The sequence below is a fragment of the Ursus maritimus genome, unplaced genomic scaffold (genome assembly GCF_017311325.1).
Source record: "Ursus maritimus isolate PB19 unplaced genomic scaffold, ASM1731132v1 scaffold_20, whole genome shotgun sequence".
In the NCBI taxonomy this organism is placed as follows: Eukaryota; Metazoa; Chordata; class Mammalia; order Carnivora; family Ursidae; genus Ursus; species Ursus maritimus.
In genome coordinates, this window is record NW_024424453.1 from 15,065,654 (window position 1) to 15,081,326 (window position 15,673).

General features: G+C 41.4%; 1 pseudogene; it reads right to left on the reverse strand.

Moving 5' to 3' along the window:
- Positions 1–5,792: 5,792 nt before the first annotated feature.
- LOC103681477 lies at positions 5,793–13,876 on the reverse strand (annotated as a pseudogene).
- Between the last annotated feature and the right edge of the window lie 1,797 nt (positions 13,877–15,673).

Consider the following 15,673-nt stretch of genomic DNA (forward strand, 5'->3'; position numbering starts at 1 on the left):
TCTTTATCTCTCCTTCTATTCTGAGTGACAGACTTACTAGATAAAGCATTCTTGGTTGCATATTTTTCTCATAAATCATATATCATACCAGTCCTTTCTGGCCTGCCAGGTCTCTGAGGACAGGTCTGCTACCAGCCTTACGTGTCTGTCCTTGTGGGTTAAGGACCTCTTGTCCTGTGCTGCTTTCAGGATTTCTTCTTTATCTTTGAAATGTGCAAGCTCCACTCTAATATGTTGAGGAGTTGACCTACTTCTGTTGATTTTGGGAGTAGGGAGGTCTCTGTGCCTCCTAGACTTGAACGCCTGTTGCCTTCCCCAGATTAGGGAAGTTCTCAGCTGTAATTTGTTCAAATAAACCTTCTGTCTCTTTCTCCCCCTCCTCATCTTCTGGGACCCCTATAATATGGATATTATTTCCCTTTATGGAATCACTGAGTTCTCTAAATCTCCCTTCATGATCTAATAGTTTTCTTTCTACTTTTCAGCTTCCTTATTTTCCATCATTTTATCTTCTATATCATTGATTCACTCCTCTGCTTCGTTCATCCTCATCTATCTGGCCTCCACTTGGGACTGCATCTCAGTAATAACATTTTAAATTTCAGCCTGACTAGATTTTAGTTCTTTTATCTCCAAAGTAATGGATTCTTTACAGTTTTCTGTGCTTTTTTCAAGCCCAGCTAGTATCATTATAATCATTTTAAATTCTAGTTCAGACATCCTATATCCGCACGTCCTGCCTTCCAAATGGTGGTCGCTTTTCTACTTGTAGACTTGCAGCATTTCTTTTCTCAAATTTCCCAATCGATTTCTCAGGTGTTCAGAATGATTTGATAGCTATCTGGGGATGAAACAAACTTGGGGTCCCCCTACTCTTCTCTCATCTTAACTCATCCTTCTCTCTCTCTCTTTTTTTAAGATTTATTTATTTGAGAGACAGAAGGAGAGTGTGCCAGCCTTGAGGGAAGGAGCAGAGGGAGAAGGAGAGAGAAATTCAAGCAGACTCCCTGTTGGGTGCAGAGCCTGATACGGGGCTCCATTCCACAACCCTAAGATCACTACCTGAGCCAAAACCAAGAGTCGGACACTCAACTGAGTGCACCACCCAGGTGCCCCTAAAGTTGACTCTTAAATATGTAAAAAGGTGTTGAAATTTATTCATAATAGAATAAAAAGTATGCAAATTAAAACCATACAAAGATATCATTTCTTATCTATCAGACTGACAATAATTCAAAAGCTTGGCAACATACTCTGTTGGCGAGGCTGTGGGAAAATAAGCACAGTCATACAATGCCAGTAGGAATACAAAATGATACAATCCCTGATGAAGGAAATTGGGCAGTACGTAACAATAATAATTATGCATTTACCCAGGAAAACCACTTCTAGGAAACTACTTTGAAAGTAAGCCTCCACAAATATGAAAGAATGCATGTACAATATTCTTCATTACAGTATTACTTGTAATAGTAAGATAGTGGAAACAACCCAAACAGCCATTAATAAATTAAACCGCAGTACAGCTATATGATGGAGTATTATACAGTCACAACAAAAAATATGAAATATTTCTATAAACTGACATGGAGTGATTTCCAGGATTATATTATTAAGTGGAAAAAAATGAAGTGTGAAAAATAAGAGAACATAAGAATATATATATATTACATTTATATATATATATGCTTATTTTTGCAAAATAAAAAGGGAACACGAGTAGGATAAAACAAAGACTAATGAAAATATCGGCTTCTGGAGATGGTGGGAACAGAGTGAAGGAAAGGGAAGTAAGTGGCACTTCTTTGAATATACTTTTTTATATTGTTCTGACTTTTGAGCCAAATAAGTCATCCATAAAACAATTCAATAAAATGTAATAAAAAGATTTTAAAAATCAAAACTAAAATCAAATATAAAAAGAAGCAAATGAATTTCTATCAAGTTATTATCAAGATTTCTTGGCAGTCCCTTTATGTCCTTGAGTATATCTCACTAAGGATGTACAGAGGACTACGTTCAAAGTTATTTGAATTACTCTGTTCTGTACTATACATTGTACCATCATTTCACATCCTTGGTGTCCTTAATTCTAAAGGAAAAGGGAGACTGCAAAACTTTTAAAGTCTACATCATAGATATATGATTGGTATTAATATTAAAATTGTGGTTCTAAAGCTATTTTATGTGTACAATATTGTAGAAGGCAGCAAGAAGTAAATATGTGACTGCTATTAGGAACCGAGATTTTCACAGTGGTCATGTAGAATGTTCTAGATCTTAGTAGATGCCCATTGAGGGGCGCCTGGGTGACTCAGTTGGTTGACTCTTGATTTTGGCTCAGGTCATGATCTCAGGGTCATGAGATCAAACGTTGAGTCAGGCTCTGCACTCAGTGTGTGGAGTCTGCTTGGGATTCTCTCCCTCTCCCTCTGCCCCCTGCCCAGCTTGTGCTCTATCTCTCTAAAATAAATAAATAAATAAATAAATAAATAAATAAATAATATTCTTAAGGAAAAAAAAAGAAGATGCCCATTGAAGTTTTTCCAGCGAAGTTTCATGATGTCTGCAACTTTCTTTTAAATGATTCAGAAAAAAAAGCATGTGAGAAACAAAGCAAAGGGAGCAAAATATGAGCAATTGATGTCTAGCTGAAGAATAAAGAGTGATCTTTGTATAATTCACATTTTATCAATTTTTCTTAAGTTCAAAATTCCAATAAAAAATTTTAGAATAAATGATATCTCTTACTTGACATTTTATAAAACACATGTTTTGGTATTAATTCTAATCAGAAACACATCATTCCTAGCAATAAAAATAAGCTGGATTTTTGCTTCAGTAAGAACCAGAAGCAAAAATCTCCATGTCTTAGAAAATCAAAGGTAGATAGCACTAGCTACCCATCACAGTCAACACAGTCTGGTGCAAGAGGAGAAAGAGAGCTGTGGAAGTTCTCTTTCAAATAATAAAATGCCTGAATAGAAATGACACGTGTAATTCTTTAATCACATGATCCAACTCACCCTAAGGGGAATAAGAGATTGGGAAATATCTGATGAGTACTATTAATGATTATCACCTCATGTTCACTATGTTTCATGCCACAGTAAACATTGATAAATGTGAGAAGTTAATATAATGTAGTGGTTAAGAACACAGATTCTGCCGCCAGATTACCAGTTACTAGCTCAATCACTTGCCGGCTAATCTTGGGCTAGTTACTTAATCTCTTTGTGCCTCAGTTTCTTCAGGTATAAAAATTGGGTCTTATAATAAGTAACTGCGGAAAGATTATGTGAGTTAACATTGTTAAAGCCTTTAGAACAATGGCTGGCATATCACTATCATCAACAGCGTTATTATTTTGTAGTATGAAACTCAGGATAATGCATTAAAGAAATTTCTCAATGTCCCTCCCCCAAATCAAGCAGTACAAAGATTTACAGTGAAAAGTGAGTTTCTCTCTCACATCTGAGCCTCATCAACCAGTTTTTCTCCCCAGATACGACTGTTACCAGCTGTGGCATTTACGAATTTATTTCCTTCCAGCCCCCAATTTCCTCTTCATTTCTCTGCTTCTGATAAATGAAGCATATTTCCTTGCTCCCTGCCACAATGTTAAGCTTTGCCAGTAGAGGACACTGGTGGGACTCTGGAGGAAAGATGGGCTTCTCTTCCCATCTCTTCTATTCTTGTGCTTGTGGTGCTAGGCAGGCATGTGGGAAACTCAATGATGGTGGGGGCCCCACCTGGCTTCCCCAGGGCCAGCTCAGCAACACTCCTGTAAACAATTCCTGGCAGATTTCCACTATGACCAACCAATGGCCTAGCTGGCTTCCCAAGCTCAACAGCACTCTCCATGGCAGTTTCCCCGAGAATTCCATCAGCACCCCCCAGCAAGTGATTTCTTTCCCACCAGTCTCAGACTACCGGTATTTCCAGCTTGTCATCCCTTGCCTGTCAACTGTGGACTAACTCTGACTTGGGGTAACCAGCAAAATGCTAAACTGTGGTGGGGAGGGGGCTTCTCCCACTCCAAGGAGGTCTGGTCCGGCCTTGAGGCTCCACCTTTCAAGTTCATTCTAGGGTACTCTTTCTCACCCCTAAGGTATTCTTCAGAGTTCTCTTAGTCTCTCTCAGTAAATTCCCTGTAAATAACTTTGTTTTTGTTTTCAGGAACGATTTTGTGGTTTATTCAGAGAATTGGCTTCCAGATCACTGTGGACAAGACCCAACTTGGCTAGAAGATGCAATTCCTTGGCAGATCCACACAGACAGCTCAGCTGGCTAAATTTTATTCTCAGAAAGGACAAAAATGCTCTGATTTCCCTAAAGTCCTGTTTTAGCAGCCAGGAGGGTGTAACTCTCATATTGAAAAGCAAGTAGTTTCAAGAAAAACTTCCATTATACTTTAGTCTTATAATGTATGCAATTGTGTTATGCAAATTCAATTATAGACACTCAACAGAATAGTAAAAATAACAATAATAGCATAATAATGAGAGACAAGACAGGACAAATGAACATGAAGTGCCAAGCAAACTTTCACCTGCCATTCTTCTCCCGGTGTGGAACTGGAGTCCATTCAGTCTCCTCCGCTCTTGAGTGCCTCTCTGCCCCAAGCATGAGTCCAGTGCTTAAATATCTACTGTTTTCATATAATATGGCCTCTAAAAGCTGGCCAGCTTCTTCATCTGGTGCTCAACTGAACAATCAACAACCTTCCCCAACACCGTAGTCTACCTGGCTGCACTGGACTGACAGAGAAAACACAACAGACTCCAATTTAATGTCTCTTGAAGGGTTTTCACGGGTCATTTCTGACCATAGGAATGTGTGTTCCTCCCGGGGGTTCCAGTAACTATAGAGTTGCCCTACCACGTCAGACATGACTTCCCTGGAGTCTCAAAGCTGACTAGAACCTGGTTTTGTCCATATTGTCACAGCACATATTTTCTGAAAGCCGAGACTAACTCTACGACTGGGTTCGGTAGGGGCCATCAAAAAGATAAGATTAAAGGAAAGTCAATGAACCATGTTACACCCCATTTCCCATTCCCTTCACACACACTCACCCACCCCACCCCCCCCATAAAAAAAAAAACCCTAGAGAAAACATTTTAAATCTGACTGTGTTACCTGAATGAGTTAACCCTTTAATCCTCTGTAGACTAGCAAGGATCGGCTTATCCCCTTAGCCAACAGCCCGCTGAAGGGTTGAGGGTGGGGGTTCACAGATCCAGAAGGCTTAGCAGCCTGGGGAACACAGAACCAGTTCTCACTCTCTCTCAGCTTTGTCCTTCCTGCATAAAAACTCCCACTGCCCACAGAATGATGTCCAAACTCAATAGTCCTTGTCTACCGAACCAGGATAAGCTGAGCCTCCCAAGGCAGGGTCTGGTTCTCACTCATCTCCAGGTCTGCCCAGCACTGAGCACAGATGGTAGCACATAAGCCAAATAGAGCTCAGTGAATGAATGGCAACTCTGTGAAAATGTAACCCATATAAAACAAGAGTACCAAATGTGCAAGTCTCTGCACAGTCTCATGTCAAAAAATAATAATAATTTAATGGGAGAGCACTTTAAATCTTTGCCAAATTTCTCAAGGACCGCCCCCCCAAATTCTATTATAATGTGAAACAAAACTTATAAACTCATATCTTACCTCCATGGCAGCTGGCCCCCAAATCTCTCTCAAATTACCCCCAATTTTCCTAACTTTTCTCATTCCCTTCCCATGTTCATTACCAGATATAGCTTCCATTCTTTCCTAGAAGTACAGGGTAGCAGGTTAAAAGCATAAGCTCTGGGGCTCATCTAGCTGGGTCCAAATTTCTGAAGCCGGTACCTGGCATGTGGTATAGTGCTCAATAAATGCAACTTGCTATTTATATCCTACCGACTTCTCCATCATCCTTTTTTTTTTTTTTTTAACTTGGCCCCTTTTCCATTAATGCAAGAAGAAATGTCTATCAGTTTTCCAGGGTTACCAAAACAAATGGCCACAAACTTGGTGGCTTAGCACAATAGGAATTTATTCTCTCACATCTCTGGAGGCCATTAGTCCCAAGTCAAGGTGTTGGTAGGGTTGTGCTCCTTCCAGAGCTCTAGGCGAGACTTTGTTCTTTGCCTCTTCAAGCTCCGGGTGGCTGTCAGCATCCCTGGGTTTGTGGCTGCCTCTGTCTCCACATGCCTTTCTCTGTGTGTACCTCCTCTGTGTGTTTCATGGGAACTTCTGTCATTGGATTTAGGGCCCACCCAGATAATCCAAGGTGATCTCATTTCAAGATCCTGAACTTAATTCCATCTGCAAAGACACTTTTTCTAAATAGTCTCATATTCGCAGTTTCCAAGGGCTCGGACTGCGAAGATATCCTTTATCACAGCCACCATTCAACTGACTACAAAATGAACCTTGGTCCTTCTTTGTGCAGGTGGTGGGCAGAGAGAGGGCTGGATACTCCTGTAATTTAATATTTTTCTTTTACCCTTGTCATGATGAACAGATGAAGTCAGCAGCCAGCTTCAACTACTTGGGAACCTGGGATGAGGTCCTGCATTTGCCCAAATACAATTCAAAGTGATCTTCGACATCCATGAAGAGGTTCTGGAACCCCACCACTGCCCAGGGGAGGAAGCGTGCCAGAAGTCACTTGCTGGGCTGCAGGCAGCAGGACATGCAGTACCTGGAAGCTCTGCAGCAGCCGTGGGGCAAGCAGCTGTCACAGCAGTACTGCTTTGTGCCACCGACGTTGATGTCCCAGCGGCCATTCACCAGCAAATCCTCCCTTTCACAAATGCATCCCAGCCGTCGGTGACGAGGCGCTTCTCTTGAATGGAGTCCCGGCACTGGTGGCCAGGCCGGCCTGCTCTCGCCCAGGTGAAATTTCTCTTTCCACAGAATGGGCTGATCATGGTCCGGAACCTGGAGGAGATTCTGATCTCTCACTGCCCTCTCCTCCTGCCTGAAGGTGCTGAGGAGGAAGTGGACGGGCGAGAACCGGAAGACCAGGGCAAGCAGCCACCTCTTCCAGAGGAGGAGGAGCGGGCGCCGCACCCTGGTGGCCAGGTTCACGGTGTCTGCTCGAATGCGGGACGTGGAGGCCAGGCTGTGGAGCGGGACAGGCCCGGGCCCAGGCAGCACGGCCCCTACGTGGCCAGCAGCCCCATCCACTGCAGTGGATAGTGGCCCAGCCAGTGTAACCACTCTTTATATTAAGCCTTCACTATCCAAATTAGTGTGTAATTTCTGTCTCCTGAAGGGACCCTGACAGATAAAACTGCTTCTGGTCATAGTCTTCCAGAGATATCCTATGACTATGCAGTGTGTGTGTGTGTGTGTGTGTGTGTGTGTGTGTGTGTGTGATCTCTTTTGTTGTGTAATTAGTAATACTCTGTGTAATGTTGTTTTTTTAAATATTCAACCATTATTGCATACCAGAGCATGTAGATTTTTCTCATTTTTAACAGCTGCATAGTATTCTGTTGTATAGATGTACCATAATTTATTTAATCAGTTTTCTATTAATGGAAAATTAGATTATTTCCACTCTTTTCTCCCCACAAATACTACAGTAGTATTCTTATTTGAGAGGTCCATATGCCCATGTGCAAGCCTATCTTATCTGAAAAATCACTTCCTGGAAAAGATTCTACCTTCTTAAATTCTCTCCAAAACGATCTCCACGCTTAATGTTTCCACCATATTATAGGCATTTCTCACTTAAAAAAAATTTAGTGTTTTTTGTTAACTGGAATTAAGACATTAATTAATTAACTAATTAAATATTTTGTATACATTTTAATTATTTAAAAAACATGTAAAATCAGGGGTGTCTGGTGGCCCTGTTGGTTAAGCTTCTGACTCTTGATTTTGACTCAGGTCATGATTTCAGGGTCATGGGATCTAGCCCCAGGTCTGGCTCTGCTCTTAGCACAGAGTCTGCTTGTCCCTCTCTCTCTGCTCCTCCCCACCACTAGCTCTCTCACGCAAATAAATAAATTTTAAAAACCATGTAAAATCAGTGAAAAACATAGCCCAAAGAAGATTATTGACAGATATTTTGAGACAGGAATGCCCATACAGACACACACAAACACACACAAATTTTCTATGTTCCCAGAATATAAATTTCTTCTTGAGAATCCATTATACACTTTTTAAAGTCAGTAACACATTCCTCATACTTGTGCCAAATTGGCTGCTACAGTAGTAACATTAAAATAGATGAAAATATTTTAATACATTCTGAATTACTCCTAGATATAACTTGATTGATCCTTTTATTCTTTTTTTTCTTTCTTTTTTTTTTTTTAAGATTTTATTCATTTGACAGAGAGAGAGACAGCCAGCGAGAGAGGGAACACAAGCAGGGGGAGTGGGAGAGGAAGAAACAGGCTCATAGCAGAGGAGCCTGATGTGGGGCTCGATCCCACAACGCCAGGATCACGCCCTGAGCCGAAGGCAGACGCTTAACCGCTGTGCCACCCAGGCGCCCCAATCCTTTTATTCTTGCAGCAGTTAACTGGCTGTATCCGGTGCGATGCTCTGACATTTCCTGTATTAGTATATCTGCTTTCTTGATTACCAAAACATCTTTCACTTTTCCTTCTCCTATTCTCTATCCATTCAGTCCTCATGTCTTGTTATTCTGTTTCTTTTTCTTTTCTTTGAAGTGAGGTATATCGAGATATCCAGTTTCTATACAGTGAAATTCACCCTTTGTAGGCACATAGCTTTGATAAATGTCTGCAGCTGTGCAACCACCACCATGATAAAAATACTGTATTAAATATTTCATTATCACCCCAGAAAGTTCCATGTGCCCCTCAGTGGGCAAATCCTCCCCCATACCACAGCACCTGGTAACCACTTGTCTGACTTCTGTACCACTAACTTTATTTTTTTCAGAATGTCATATCCACAGAATCATACGGTGTGTAGTTCGGCTTCTTCCACTTAGCATAGGCTTTTGAAATTCATCCATGTTGTAGTATCAGTATGTCATTCCATTTTATTGCCCACTCTTCTATTTATGAATGTATACTTTATCCATTTACTAGTCAATACTTCCAATTTTGGTGATTATGAATAATGCTGCTCTAAACATTCCTGTCAAAGTCTTTGTGTAACTTAAGGTTTTTTGTTTTCTTGAGTAAATTCCTAGTAGTGAAATTGCTGGGGTGTGTGGTACGTGTATATCTAACTTTGTAAGAGACTGCCAAATTCTTTTCCAAAGTAGCTTAATGCACATTCTTCCCAACATTTGGCCTGCTTTCTTTCTTTCTTTCTTTTTATTTTTAAAGCTTCATTTATTTATTTGGGAGAGAGAGCGTGAGTGGGAGGGCAGAGGGAAAGGAAGAAAGAATCTCAAGCACAGAGGCCAACATGGGGCTCGATCTCATGACCCTGAGACGGGGACCTGAGCTGAAACCAAGAGTTGGTCACTTAACCGACTGCACTATCCAGGCACCCTGGCCTTCTTTATTTCTGATGGAATGACTGCACTTGTCTCTGCAATGATCTCATAGCTGCATGCCTTCCAAACTCTGATCCATCCCTCAAACGAGCCTCTAAAATGCCCTCCACTCTTAAGCAGCTCTGACTTCCTCAGGATAAAGTCCAAAGAGTCTTCAGCTTGACACGCACAAGACTCTTCAAGCTCTGAGCTCCTTCTCCACCCACCCTCCCAACCACATTCATTGCCCCTCAGTCAGCTGGACGCTGGCTCTAAGTTGCAGACTGGGCCCCTCTTTCCTAACTCGGTACTTCTCTGTAGCCTAATGTGGTTGTTTGGGCAGAGCATTTATTTTCTATGTTGAGTTCCCAGCATGTTAGGGACGCCTGGGTGCCTCAGTCGTTAAGTGTCTGCCTTCAGCTCAGGGCATGATCCCAGGGTCCTGGGATCGAACCCCACATTGGGCTTCCTGCTCCCCTGGGAGCCTGCTTCTTCCTCTCCCACTCCCCCTGTTTGTGTTCCCTCTCTCGCTGGCTGTCTCTCTCTCTGTCAAATAAACAAATAAAATCTTAAAAAAAAAAAAAAGAATTCCCAGCACGTTAAAACACCTAATATTGTCTGATATACTCTGTATTCATAGTTTTGCTATTGTCCTCAAAATATGTTTCACCTCGTTTCCCAAGCCAAGATCCAATCAAGCTTCATACTTTGCATTTATCTACCAGTGAATGTTTAACTTTGATTGAGTCACAGTTTGCCCCGCTACCAGCTTCTTCACCTTTCGGACTCAGTTGTGTCCCTGCCCTTCCAAGAAATCTCCCATGAACCCCCAGCTTCATTCAAGCTCCCTGCGCCTTGCTGTAATTTCAAGAAGCTTACACTTTAATCTACTGGGTATTTGACAATTTGTTGAACAACTTCAACCTGTTGTTGAACTTTTCTATATCCAATCGCTTCTTGGCCTTTTGGTTAAGAGCAAGTGTGACCTTTTCTATTTCCCCAATTAGATTCTAAGCATCTTGAGGGCAAAAATGTTTTGCCTTCCTGCTAGATGGTAATCGCTCAATGCACGTTTAAAGAATAAGTGCTGGAATACAGTTCCTTGGCCCCTCATTGGGAAGAGCTGTAATAAATGAGTGGACTCTGAGAGCTAGAGCCAGGATGAAGAGGGCAAAGGGCAGGAAAGACAAAGGTTTGAAAGGCCTTTCCAAATACAGAATATTGTTTGGAGAGATTTGAGTATGAATTGTATACTCCTTCCCCTCTCTCAGTAGGCAACACACTAGATGTTTACCATGAATTAGAAATAAACGAAGACTCTAGCAGCACCATAAACATTTTGGCCTGATAATTCTTGAGAAAGAATTATAGAGACAAAAATCAAGGCTGCTTCAACCCAATGATCCATTTCTGTTTACACAGCTGTCCTACTGCTGCTTTCCTAATGTGTTTTTAAGGAAATACCCACTTCCGGTGGGTCCCTAGATTTGGCCTCCATGAACACTTTATGCCCACGGTCACTGGCGAACATCTCAATTCATCCACTTTGAACTTCCAGGATGAAATTTCTCCCTGAATAGTAACCTTTTCTACAGTTCAGTTTTCATCGTCGTGGCCAACTTTTCTTTTGGATAAACTTCTTTCAGATACTTCCTTCTTCTTCACTTCCCATCACCTGTGGGATTAATTCCAGGATCACACATTGACTTTGATTCCAAAGTGACTCAGAGGCTGCACACCAAGACTATTTTAGGTGGAGTGTTTCCTCCTGAGTCATCTTGTCCCCTGGTAGCAAGCATCCTGCGGATTTCCTCAGCTCTGCTGTTGAGAACAGGAAGCCAAGGCCAGAAGCAGCCAATAAGCACAGCAGCCCAGTGACTTGTCCCGGTTCCTGTAGGACCAGCAAGAAAATCCTGATTTAGTAAGAATTCATTGGCAAGAAAATTGGGAGTTTACTGGAGACAAATGGCTTCAGGAATCTTCTTTATGAGTACACAAATTTTTTTCAGGAGGCAGGTTAAAAAAGAGTCTTCTTGGAAATTAAATGAAGCTTTTTTTTTTTTTTTTTTTTTTTGCTTGTCTGGGGAGACTTCATTAGATGTTTTCATTAAGGGGATCACCAAAATTAGGACATTACTTCAACTCCCCTTTCCACAAATTTTATCAAATTTTCCAGCCTGTCATATCCTTTGCATTTACTTCTGTCACCGCCACCCGTCTTCCAAATGGCAACTGGTCCTGTACCTCCTCAAGTCTTCGTAAGTACCTGTGACATAAAAGCATCACTAGACACATCTTTCTGGGGTTGACTAGGACTGGGGAGTATTAGCCATGCGTGTTGCCCTTCCCTGACCCGATCTCCACAGCAGACAGCAGTCATGTATCTAGCTAATCTATCTGGTTACCAGTGTGTCTTCAAAATAACATTGTAGGCAGCCACTACCACGGAATCAGAATATCCACACTCGAAACCAATCTGCAATGAAGAAGAAGGGATTGATACATAGAAGTGTATCAGGCAGGGGCAGTTGAAGAGTCCAAAGAATACAAAAGTCTTGGATTTAACTTCTAGTTCTTGGGCAAGTTGAAAATTGTTTTTCTGAGGTCCATTTTTTTTTCACATGTAAAATGAGATTAATAATGCTTTCACCTTAGTGTCACCGAACTCATTTTTTGTTTTAATGTATTTTTTGCACAGTTTCTAGGATGAAAAAGACATCTAATGGATATTAGATGTCAATTCATCATGATTACTTGAGGGACACCCCTATTGGGAGTGACTACTCATCTCACCAACACTGAAATTTACTGGAAGCCATAGAGCTGATAGAAGATGGAAAATCCTCAATGATTCCACTCTCTGTAAGCGTTAACAAAAAGTATTTAGTCACTCTTCTTCAAAGTACAAAGCATCAGCAATAAAAACTTTGGTAAAATCTCAACGAAACCCTCTCAATTCTTCTTTCCAATCCTCTTACCTCCCGTCCTACCTCGCCTCTCACTTTCATGGCCCCACCTTGTTAGTCTGTGGGGGCTACTACAACAAAATACTACAGACTAGGGGGCTTAAACAACAGAAATTTATTTTCTCAGAGTAATGGAAGCTCGAGGTCCAAGATCAAGATGTCAGCAGGTTTGGTTTCTCTTGAGACCTCTCTCCTTGACTTACAGATGGCTGCCTTCTTGTGTCCTCACTCAGTCTTTTCTCTGTGTTCCGAGTGCACTTGGTATCTCTTTGAGTGTTCAAATTTCCTCTTCTTATAAGGACACCAGTCAATGGATTAGGGCCCTCCCTACCACCCCTTTTTAACTTAATTACCACTTTAAATATAGTCACATTCTGAGGTTATAAGGATTAGTGCTTCAACATAATGAATTTTGAGGGGACACAATTCAGCCCATAATACACCATTAGACTTTGTCTTCATCAATTTCTGAAACATTTCAATCTCAAATTCCAGCGTCCCACTTCTCGATCACTAAATTCTATCTTTCCAGCTCTTTCTCTTTCTGCTACCCCAAACCAGTAACTCTTCAACCACACTGGGACACACAATCTCCAAATCCAATAACTTTTTCACTCTCCTCACATTCTCTTATCTCCTTACTTGCCTTTCTCATACTGTGTTTCATGGTCCATCATTGGAATCACTCTCTTACATATATTCTTGATTCCCTTGCCCCTCTTTCTTCATGGTACTTGCCCGGCAAAGTCCCAATCCTGGCAATTCCAGCTTCCTTACTACTCTGCCCACACCTCTGCACCTGCACTTCACTAGGAAAAATACTCAATCGTGCTGCCTCGGCTCACTGTCAATTCATGACCTCATTGGGCCCTCAGTGCCTGCTGGCAATCCTGCCACATTGCTCCAGACCATTCACCATCCTAGGCAACTGTTTCATACTTTTTCCTCTCTCCGAACATTTAATATTCTCCCCCCATTCTCATTCTTGGTTGATCAACCTGCTTCCTGTTTCACCAAAAAAAACCAAATCTAATCTCGTCTGTTCTGTCTTCCTTTCTGTGCCAAGGACTGAGGGGCCCACGCTGTATCTAAGACCAGCTCCTCCATCTGAGCACATGTTCCCACCCCTTCTCATGTAAATGAGGACATGTTCTGGCAATTCTTCCCTCTCTCTCTTGCATTATCAATTCCCACCTCCCCTCCCCACTCCCAAAAAGAACATTTCCATCAAATGTACACAGATGCCACAATTTTTCCTATTAACTTTCTTCCCTTGACTTCCACTTTCCCTCCAGCTACTGCTTCGTTTTTCTGCTCTCCTTTACAGTAAAATTCTCCAAAAGAGCGCCTCTCCTCTCTTTCCATTCTCTCATGAACTCACTCCAGTTGGCCTCCCAAGTCCACTGCACCACCAGTTTCTCTTATCAAGGTCATTGGTGACCTCCATGTTGTTAAATCCAATAGCCAACTCTTAGTCTTCCCATATTACTTGCCCTATAGGCAGCATTTGACTCAGTTGGTTACTTCCTCCTCAGCCGGAAACTCAACTTCTAGGGTAAGCTTCTGGTTTTTCTTCTAACTCACTGGCCACTTCTCAAGCTCCTTTGCTGACTCACCCTCATGTCTCCAAATTCAATCCATTGGACTGCCCAGGATTTAGTCCTTGGGCCTCTTTTCTGTCTACACTTATTTTCGTAGTGTTTCATGGCTTTAAATACTATTAAAACGTTGACAACTCTTATATTCTCCACCCAAGACTTCTCCCTTGCACTTCATATTTGTATATCCAACTACCTAATTGGCATCTCCACTTGGATTTTAATAGTTATCTGAAAACTTGGAATGTCTGAAACTTACCACCTCATCTTTCCCCTCCCAAACCTGTTCAACCTGCTGTTTTGTTAATTTCAGTCACTGACAACTTCATTATTCCAGTTGCCTGGACCCTGCACTATGTAGTCATCTTTGATGCCTCTCTTTCTCTTATATTCAGTGGAATCTGTCACCACATACTATTGATTCTGTCTTAAAAATACATACAGGGGCACCTGGCCAGCTCAGTCAGTAGAGCATGTGACTCTTGATCTCCAGGTTTTGAGTTCAAGCCCCAAGTTAAGTGCAGAAATTATGTAAAATAAAATCTTAAACACACACACACACACACACACACACACACACACACACACACAGAATCCAGCCTTTTCTCACCATCTTGGCTACTACTGTCATAGCCTGAGCCACTCTTACCTGGATTGTTGAAATGACTTTAGAACTCATCTTCTTTCTTTCAACCAGATCCTTTACAACCAATTCACAACACAGCAGCCATGGTGAGCCATTTAACATAAGAAATCATTTTCCTACTCAAAACTAATCTCAGATGTTCCTACTTTTCCCCTCCTTCGCTTGGCTCCAGCCACAGTGGTCTCCTCACCAGGATTCACTTCGACATCAGGGCTTTTGTACACTTGCCATTCTCTCTGCCTGGAATGCTTTGCCCCCAAGTTCCCTACATGGCTCACACTCTCCACTTCCTTCAGATTTTTACTCAGATGTCATCTTCTCATTAAGATCTTTCCTGACCACCCTGTTTGAAATGATATCCCCATTCCCATTCTCTGGCATTCCTACTTGCCCTTTTCTTGATTTATTTTAGCCATACTTATCACTACCTGACAAGCTATTTATTTTTTTATTGTTAGTTTCCCCACAATGGAATATAAGCTTTACAAGGGCAAGGATTTTGGACTGTCTCCTTCATGGATCCGTCTCTCCCCAGCTCTTAGAACATTGCCTGGCACATAGGAGGTGTTCAATAAATATCCAGCCAACACTGCTGTTCTCCCTATCATCCCAAGGGTTCTAGTAAATATGACTTTAGTTTGCTTCTATATCCCCAGGAAAAAAAAAATCTAGTGACAAGACTTTGTGATGCACTTTGCTCAAAAAACACTAGGGGAAAAACATCACACTCACCAGGGGTGCCAAGAAATCTCTTTGGAACCCATCATAGAATAAGACTGTTAGTTTCTAAGTTTGCTTTGTTTGAATCCAAAAGTCGATCCAAGGATCTCAGTTTCTTGAAAAAAAAGTATGAATATAATACAATTTAACATTATTTATATAAAATAAGTTTTTATTCTCTTGAATTAAAAGTATATATATTACAGAACATTAGTACTTTCTAGAGGACACTAACAAATTAATGTAAATACTTCTGGGATCAAGATTTTAGAAGGTCGTG